An 8,116-nucleotide genomic window follows, 5' to 3' on the forward strand; every position below is an offset into this window, starting at 1 on the left:
TTTTTGAAATACGAACCCTAAACCCTAAACATCAATCCTAAACCTTTTTTTTTTAAATACGAACCCTAAATCCTGAAACATCAACTCAAAATCCTAAACCCTGAAACATCAACTCAAAACCCTAAACCCCAAACCTTCAACTCTAAACCCTAAACCCTAAACCTTCAACTCTAAACCCTAAACATCAACTCTAAACCCTAAACCCTAAACTTCAACTTTAAACCCTAAACCAACAACACTAAACCCTAAACTATCAACATTAAACCCTAAACCCTAAAAAGTAAACTCTAAACCTTAAACCCTGAAAAATTAACCCTAAACCCTAAAACATCAACTCTAAACCCTAAACCCTAAACCTTCAACTCTAAACCCTAAATCATAAACCCTAAACCCTAAACCCTAAAACCCTAGAGTTGATGTTTTAGGGTTTAGATTTGAAGGTTTAGGGTTTACGTTTTGGGGTTTAGGGTTTAGAGTTGATGTTTTAGGGTTTAGATTTGAAGGTTTATGGTTTTAGGGTTTAGGGTTCGAATTTCAGGAAATATAGGGTTTAGGGTTTACGTTTATGTTTAGGGCTTAGAGTTGATGTTTTAGGGTTTAGATTTGAAGGTTTAGGGTTTAGGGTTTAGAGTTGATGTTTTGGGGTTTAAGGTTTAGAGTTGATGTTTCATGGTTTAGGGTTTAGAGTTGATGATTTAGGGTTTAAAGTTGATGTTTTAAGTTTAGATTTAGGGTTCAGGGTTTACGTTTAGGGTTTAGAGTTGATGTTTTAGGGTTTAGATTTGAAGGTTTAGGGTTTAGGGTTTAGAGTTGATGTTTCGGGATTTAGGGTTTAGAGTTGATCTTTCGTGGTTTAAGTTTTTTTTTCTCAAAGTTAATGAAAATGTTATAAATGTCTTTTACCCTTCATTAAAGATGAGGGTAAAAGTGGTTAGTGTAAACATGAAAAGTGGTACTTTGAAAATGGTATTTTTGGCAATTTTCCTATATTTATTAACCATCTTTATATATTTTTACATACACATACATGTGCACATTGACGTGAACACCTTATAACTAAGTATATACCACAGCTGAAATATCTAATTTTTTGGAAGTTAAAATATTCATTTTCTTAATGTTTCTTTCACTATCAACCAAATTTTAGTAAAATAATTTGTCTTAATAATTTTCTTTTCTTTTTTAACTATTATCCGTTTAGAAACTATAATATGAAACCATTGGTTCGACATCACGACTATCTAAGATTCATAACATGAAAACAAACAAATAATAATATTTTTTTTATTATCACGGGAAAAAAAACCAAAAACATCAAACATTTTAATCGAACAAACCAAATAAATACTTATTTAAAATGATAGTTATATCTTAGGAGATTAAAAACCAAAAACAACCTAAAACCGAACCGATATCCAGATTAATGTCTCCTTATTAAAAAAATAACGAAACTAATAATCACATTCCGTGCAAGGCGCGGATTATTACCTAGTATATCTTTATTGTATAATATTATATTTAATGAATTTATAGAAATATGCTTATAAGCTATAACTAATATCATAATCAAATAATATGAATACTAAAATAATATAAGAGTTTCTACAGTATAGAGGCTAGAAATCACCATCCATGCTTGAGATTTAGTGTTCTTTTTTTTTTTTTTTTTTGATCAAAAGATTTAGTGTTCATCTCATTTCAAATTAACATCAAACATGTCATCCTCACGTGTCTCTTCTTCACCAGGGTTTATAAAGAGAGCAACATACTTTAGTTTTCTTTTGCAGCTAGAGAACAAGAGAAAATAATGAATTGAACGTGAATTATAACTTACGGTTTCTTGTTTTAGATTAACTAGTTGATGTTCCGCACCTTGTGCGAATTAATATATCTATACATCTAACAATTTTTTATTTTAATTTTCTTAATAAAATAATAATAATTAAATTAGATACAAATTTTAAATTATTATAAATTATAAAATTTCAGTATTCATATTGGTAATCAATTTATTAAAGTGTATCATTTTGTTTCATATTTTTATTTATGTGATGTAGATTTTGGATCAAAATCTTTTTTATAGTAATAACTAAATTAGGAAATTTTGTATGTGAAATTAACACATATTGTATTTGGATTGAAAAGAAATCATGTCTTACTATAAGGATTATAAAAAATCACAAATATAAAACATTAACAAATAATAATAGTTTAGGAGTGTTCAATCTAGTAAAACCAAACCATTCAAAACTGAACCAAACCAAAATAAAGAAAATAGTCTGGATTTGAAAGTACCGAGGATGTTATGTTTAGAAAACATCAGTATATATTAGTATACTTATATACTAAGAGATCAAACCGAATAAACAAAAGAAACAAACTAATTCGGATATATTAGTATACTTATATATAAATTTTATAATAATACGTATTTGATCAATATTTTCAGTAAAAATCAGAGAAATTGGTTATAATATTAGTTATTAAAATTATAAAATGAGAGAAAAGTAATGATGATATTATCGGTAGATATTGTTAATATCTATTTATTAATTCCTAAATATCAATATAATTATATATTAAAAAATATTTCGAAAAGTATTAGTATATATATATATTGGTAAAATATGTTAATATTTATTAATTATTTTAAATATCATGATAAATATATAGATATCAAAATAAATAAATTAAATAATAATATTAATTAAACTAATGTTTTATCATATAACTATGGAAAAGATGAAAAACAAGCAAATTAACTAAATAAACTGATTAATTCAGATATATTAGTATACTTATATATAAATTTTATAATAATCTGTGTTTGATCAATATTTTCAGTAAAAATCAGAGAAATTAGCTATTAGATAAAATATTAGTCATTGAAATTATAAATGAGAGAAAAGTAATGATGATATTATCGGTATATATTATTAATATCTATTTATTAATTAAATTTCCTAAATATCATGTTTATTATATATTAAAAATATTAGTATATATATCGGTAAAATAGGTTCATGTTTATCATGATTTTAAATATCATGATAAATATATAGATATCAAAAAAAAAAATTAATAATAATATTAATTAAACTAATGATTTATCCTAAAATCATGGAAAATATGACAAGTAAACACATTAACTAAAATCATGGAAAAGATGACAAATAAGCCAAATCACTTTATAAATAATAGTATAGATACTTTGGTTTTTTTTTTGTGACGTCAAAAGGAGTATAGATACTTTGGTTAAACTACGTAGTTTAATCTATTTGATAAACTTCATTTAAATTTTGTAAGTAACAAACGCATAGAAGAAGCGGAGTATGCGGCCTATGCGGATTATGCGGCCGTATATACACCCGCATTTTAACGAACCGAATAATATGCCGCACATCATGATCTCGGTTCGTTTAGTAGCCGCGTAGAGTATACCCACTGTATAGACGTCCACACAATGCGTATTTTAGAACATTGGTACAAACAAACAAAATAATATTTAATGCCTAATAATTCAGAAGTGCCAGTTTTGTAAATTGTTACAAATTTTAAATCGATAAACTAATAAAAAAATTATATCGATAATCTAATACACTAATTATATTTTTTTTTAATCGCGAGGGTATACGATGATAGGCTTATGTAATTAATAAAATAAAAAATGATAATAGGCTTATATCATAATCTAATACACTAATTTGCGAATATGATTCAGAGAGAGAAGTACAAAAATTCACCTACCCATTTGAGTTTTGCCATCAATCATAGAAGTAGGGCATTTGCATTGGTGAATAAGAGCGGTTTCCCGACGATTCAAGCAGCACAAGCAACGACCGTAGCTAAGTCTTAACTGTAGAAGCAGGGAAAAGAGAACAAGATCCACCGAGAGAGACGCCGTTTCGTTGAGGAGAGCCACCGTGAATAAGTGAAAGCGCCATTCGGCCGCTTTGGAAAAGAGAGAAGGAAGAGAGAAAGAAAGAAAAGAAGAGAACAGACGAAACCGAGAGCTCCACCTCTCCTCTCTCCTATGAACTTCGGACAAGTGGCGGTAAGAAACAGGCTCTTCGCTCTCTTAATTAAGCGACGCCTCTTAGCTTAATTGCTGTTTTTCATTTAATTTTAATCTAAATTTACCTAAGAGTCCTACTTAAGAGCCAGCAATAAACATGCTCTCATGTGCAACGCTTTTTGGTCTAAATTATTTCCGAATGCCGAGACCACTAATGAACTAGCTTTGAAAAAGCCCATTTGAGTATCATTATCAAATAAATAAAGTTATTTTCACATCTGAACATCAAGATCTGCTGTAGCACAAAGCACAATAGGGTCACCTAGTTATCGTCCCTCTCTATTGAAATCCGGGTTCGATTTCCAGCGGCGGAAATATTTTTTATTATTTTGAACCAGCTTAATTAGATGTACTAGTTTTTTTTTACAACCGACAAAATTGTGATAGTGTTGTGAATTAATAATAATGGAAACAGCGAGTGAGTGAGATGATCATGATGAAGCATAGTATTTAATCTCATATTTGTTACGCATGGAAACGAGAGAAAGAGAGTCTTTGATTATTAGATTTTCTTTTGTTTTGATCGTACAACAATGAGAGAAGGAAAAAACTTGGTTCTTGATTAATTCATTGAACTTTCACGTACACATATACATATATATAGTACAAACTACAACCTCTTTGCTTACTCATCGTTCCATTGAAAGAGAATGAGACATGTGTTGATGATGAGATAGTCTAAAGAACTAGACAAGTGTCCTTTTGGATAATCATCCTTTTGTAGTTATTTTTTTAACACTCCCCGTTGATTATCCAAACTTTTATTATGTAGTGTCTCGTTAAAAACCTAATCATGGAAAAATTCATTGGGATAAAAACGTCGTTATATAGTATGTATCTGCAAAACCATACCAAACTCGAGGGTTTTTAGGATAAACCAATCCTAAATCAATACGTACCTTGGAGAAAACGGATATGTTCTCGACGCCATTCTAATTTCCATAAATATGAAATGAGTTGTATCTTGCAAAGACATTAATGTCCAAAAGTATATTTAATCAGATATAAATCGCAAGATATATAAGCACACATATGCTTTATTACCATTAGCATCTCCAGAGTACTTATAAGATCTTACCAGGATCTTTTAAAACAACATTTCTTTCAACATCGAGAGATCTATTTACCATTGGAGTACTCAACGGAGTGGTTTTATCCATATAAAAGCGTTTCAACAACTTTTTCGTATAGTTTGATTGATGCACGAATATTCTTTCTCCTTACCGAGATATTTCATTTTGAACTCCTCTTTCATATGAGTTCGAGCATCATTAACATCCTTTTGAGTTCCAATTATGCTCAGGTCATCTACATATACAACAATGAACACAAAGCCAGATAACGATTTCTTTGTAAAAACGCATGGACATATCGCATTATTCACATATCCATTTTTCAAGATATATTCACTTAAGCGATTGTACCACATACGTTCGGATTGTTTTAATCCGTAAAGTGATCGCTGTAATTTGACCGAACAAATCTCCCTGGACTTTCAATGTTTCAAGCATTTTCAATCCTTCAGGGAGTTTCATGTATATATCATTATCCAACGTCCATGAGATGCATTTCAAGATTTTTCAATGCAGCTACGCTCATCAAAAATCTAAAAGTAATTACATCCATTACCGGGGAATATGTTTCCTCAAAATCAATTCCGGTCTCTGAGAAAAACCTTGGGCAATCATGCATTATATCGTGTTACTTTTCTCACGAATACCCACTTATACCCCATTGGATTTACATTCTCAGGCATTATGACTATAGGTCCAAAGACATTCCTTTTATCAGTTGGAGTGGCCTTCTTCCACTCCCCGAATCATGTCTTTTTGACATCGGTCTCTTTGGACACATAAAAGGAGAACATTCCATCAACACCTTTAATCTTATTTCTGACCCATAATTTTTCATCTCAGATGTAGTTGATGGAAATCTCATACTTTTATGTTCCCTTTTAGTCATCTGGATCATCTTTATTTGGTTCTTCTTGAACGTTTTCGTTTATGCCTTCTTTTAGACATTTTTCAGTGTCAGGTTCTTCTAGAACCTTTCCACTTATGCCTTCTTTCAGACATCTTTCAATATCAGGTTCTTCCCAAACCTTTCCGCTTTACTCAACCAATTTATTTTTTTTTTCGGGGATTTTTATTTTTAGAACCCGCTGGTCTCTCCCTCTTTAACTAAACTTTAGGTTCATTTATTCTGTTTCCATCAGTTTCTTCTTTACGAATAACAACTCTTGATGGAACATCTTCAGCGGGTATATACGTCACTCTTCTTGTATCTGTGAACGCATCTGGTAACTGGTTGGTGATAACCAAACTTGGAAGTTGGGCCATTGGTATTAGTCCATGAGATTAGTATTGCGCCTTGGAGGATCTTAGGGTTAGTGAGACACATATATATAGTCTCTTGACCTAATTTTTATGGTGATATTTACAAGAATCAAAAAGACAAAAGAGAAAAAAGAGGGAAGGACGCAGAATTTCGTCTAGGTTTGTCAAGGCAGATTTGGAGGGTCAAACGGATCCTGATCGGGCTGATATTTTGTGGGAAGCTTCTTCAGTCAGTGGGTTAAAGTTTTAAAAAATGGATTTGGATTTCAACGGTTGATCTTCTGTTGTCTGGGTTTTAGTGAAGCTGGTCGTCACAGTTCTTCATCAGTGCTGTCTTGAGTGTTTGGTAAATCCGACGGTGAGATCTTCTCTGATTCAGCTGAAATTTGGCAGAGGTGTTGTTGACTGGTTTATCTTGGATTTGTATGGTGGGATTAGTCTCTGGTTGCTGTAATCCTTGTGAGTTGAGGTCGTTTGGTTGCTGCTGGCTTTGAAGCTTTGTGTTGCTCTCTTGTTGATTTTGTTCTTGTGTTGGAAGTAGCTCTTTGTAGCTTGAGTCTCTGTTCTATTCAGGTTGTTGAACAGGGAGGACGTGGTTGTACTCACATACATTTATGTAGTGGATTGTTGAGTGGACTATGGTCCCGTGGTTTTTTCCTTCTCACATCGAGGAGGTTTTCCACGTAAAAAGTGCTTGTCTCATTTAGTTATTGCTTATACTATATCCTGCTATCGTCGAAGTATTTTCCTCACAGGTTCACACAAGGTCATGGGAACACAACCTTTACATTCCGCTGCGTCTCGTGCCCGCTTTCCACAACAGAATGGTATCAGAGCTTCTGGTTTTAGAGCTTTGGGTTTGATAACTTCGGGTTATTGTTGCTTGTGAGAATGATGGAAAATACGAGCAGGATGATAAGCTTGAATGGTGCTAACTATCATCTATGGAAGGGCAAGATGGAGGTTCTGCTCTTTGTTAAAGAATTCCATGTTCCAGTCTTCGAGGAGAAGAAACCTGAGAAGAAGACGGATGAAGAGTGGAAGCTGCTGCATCGCAAAGTGTGTGGGTTGATAAGGCAGTGGGTAGATGATAATGTGTTGCATCATATTGAGACTGAGACTGATGCTCGTTCTTTGTCGAAGAAGCTGGAGCAGTAGTATGCTAGGAAGACCGGAAACAACAAGATGTACATGATCAAGAAGTTGATTAAGCTGATGTATCAGGAGGGAACTCCGATGGTGGATCACTTGAATGCGTTTCAGGGATTGCTCAACAAGCTGTCTGATATGTGCATCAAGTTTGATGATGAGATTCACGGTCTGTGGCTTCTCGGTACTTTACCGGATTCTTGGGAGGTTTTCAGGATGTCTCGTTGTAACTCCGCGTCTGAAGGTGTCATTTCGATGGATTCAGTGAAGAACAGTGTTCTTAATGAGGAAGCAAGAAGATAGTCGAATGCTAGCAGTTCGCGTTCAGATGTCTTTGTTACTGAGTCAAGGGGGAGGAGTTCGAGTAGAGATCCCAAGAGGGACAAGAACAGGAGCAGGAGCAAATCTAATAAATTTGCTAATATGGAGTGCTATTTCTGTCACAAGAAAGGGCACATGAAGAAGGATTGCTGGAAGTTGAAAAACAAGCAGCAAGGTAATCAAGAAGAAAAGGTGGATCGGGTGACTGTCACCGAAGATCAGTTTCTCATTCTTC

Source organism: Brassica napus, chromosome C7, assembly GCF_020379485.1.
Source record: "Brassica napus cultivar Da-Ae chromosome C7, Da-Ae, whole genome shotgun sequence".
Taxonomy (NCBI): Eukaryota; Viridiplantae; Streptophyta; class Magnoliopsida; order Brassicales; family Brassicaceae; genus Brassica; species Brassica napus.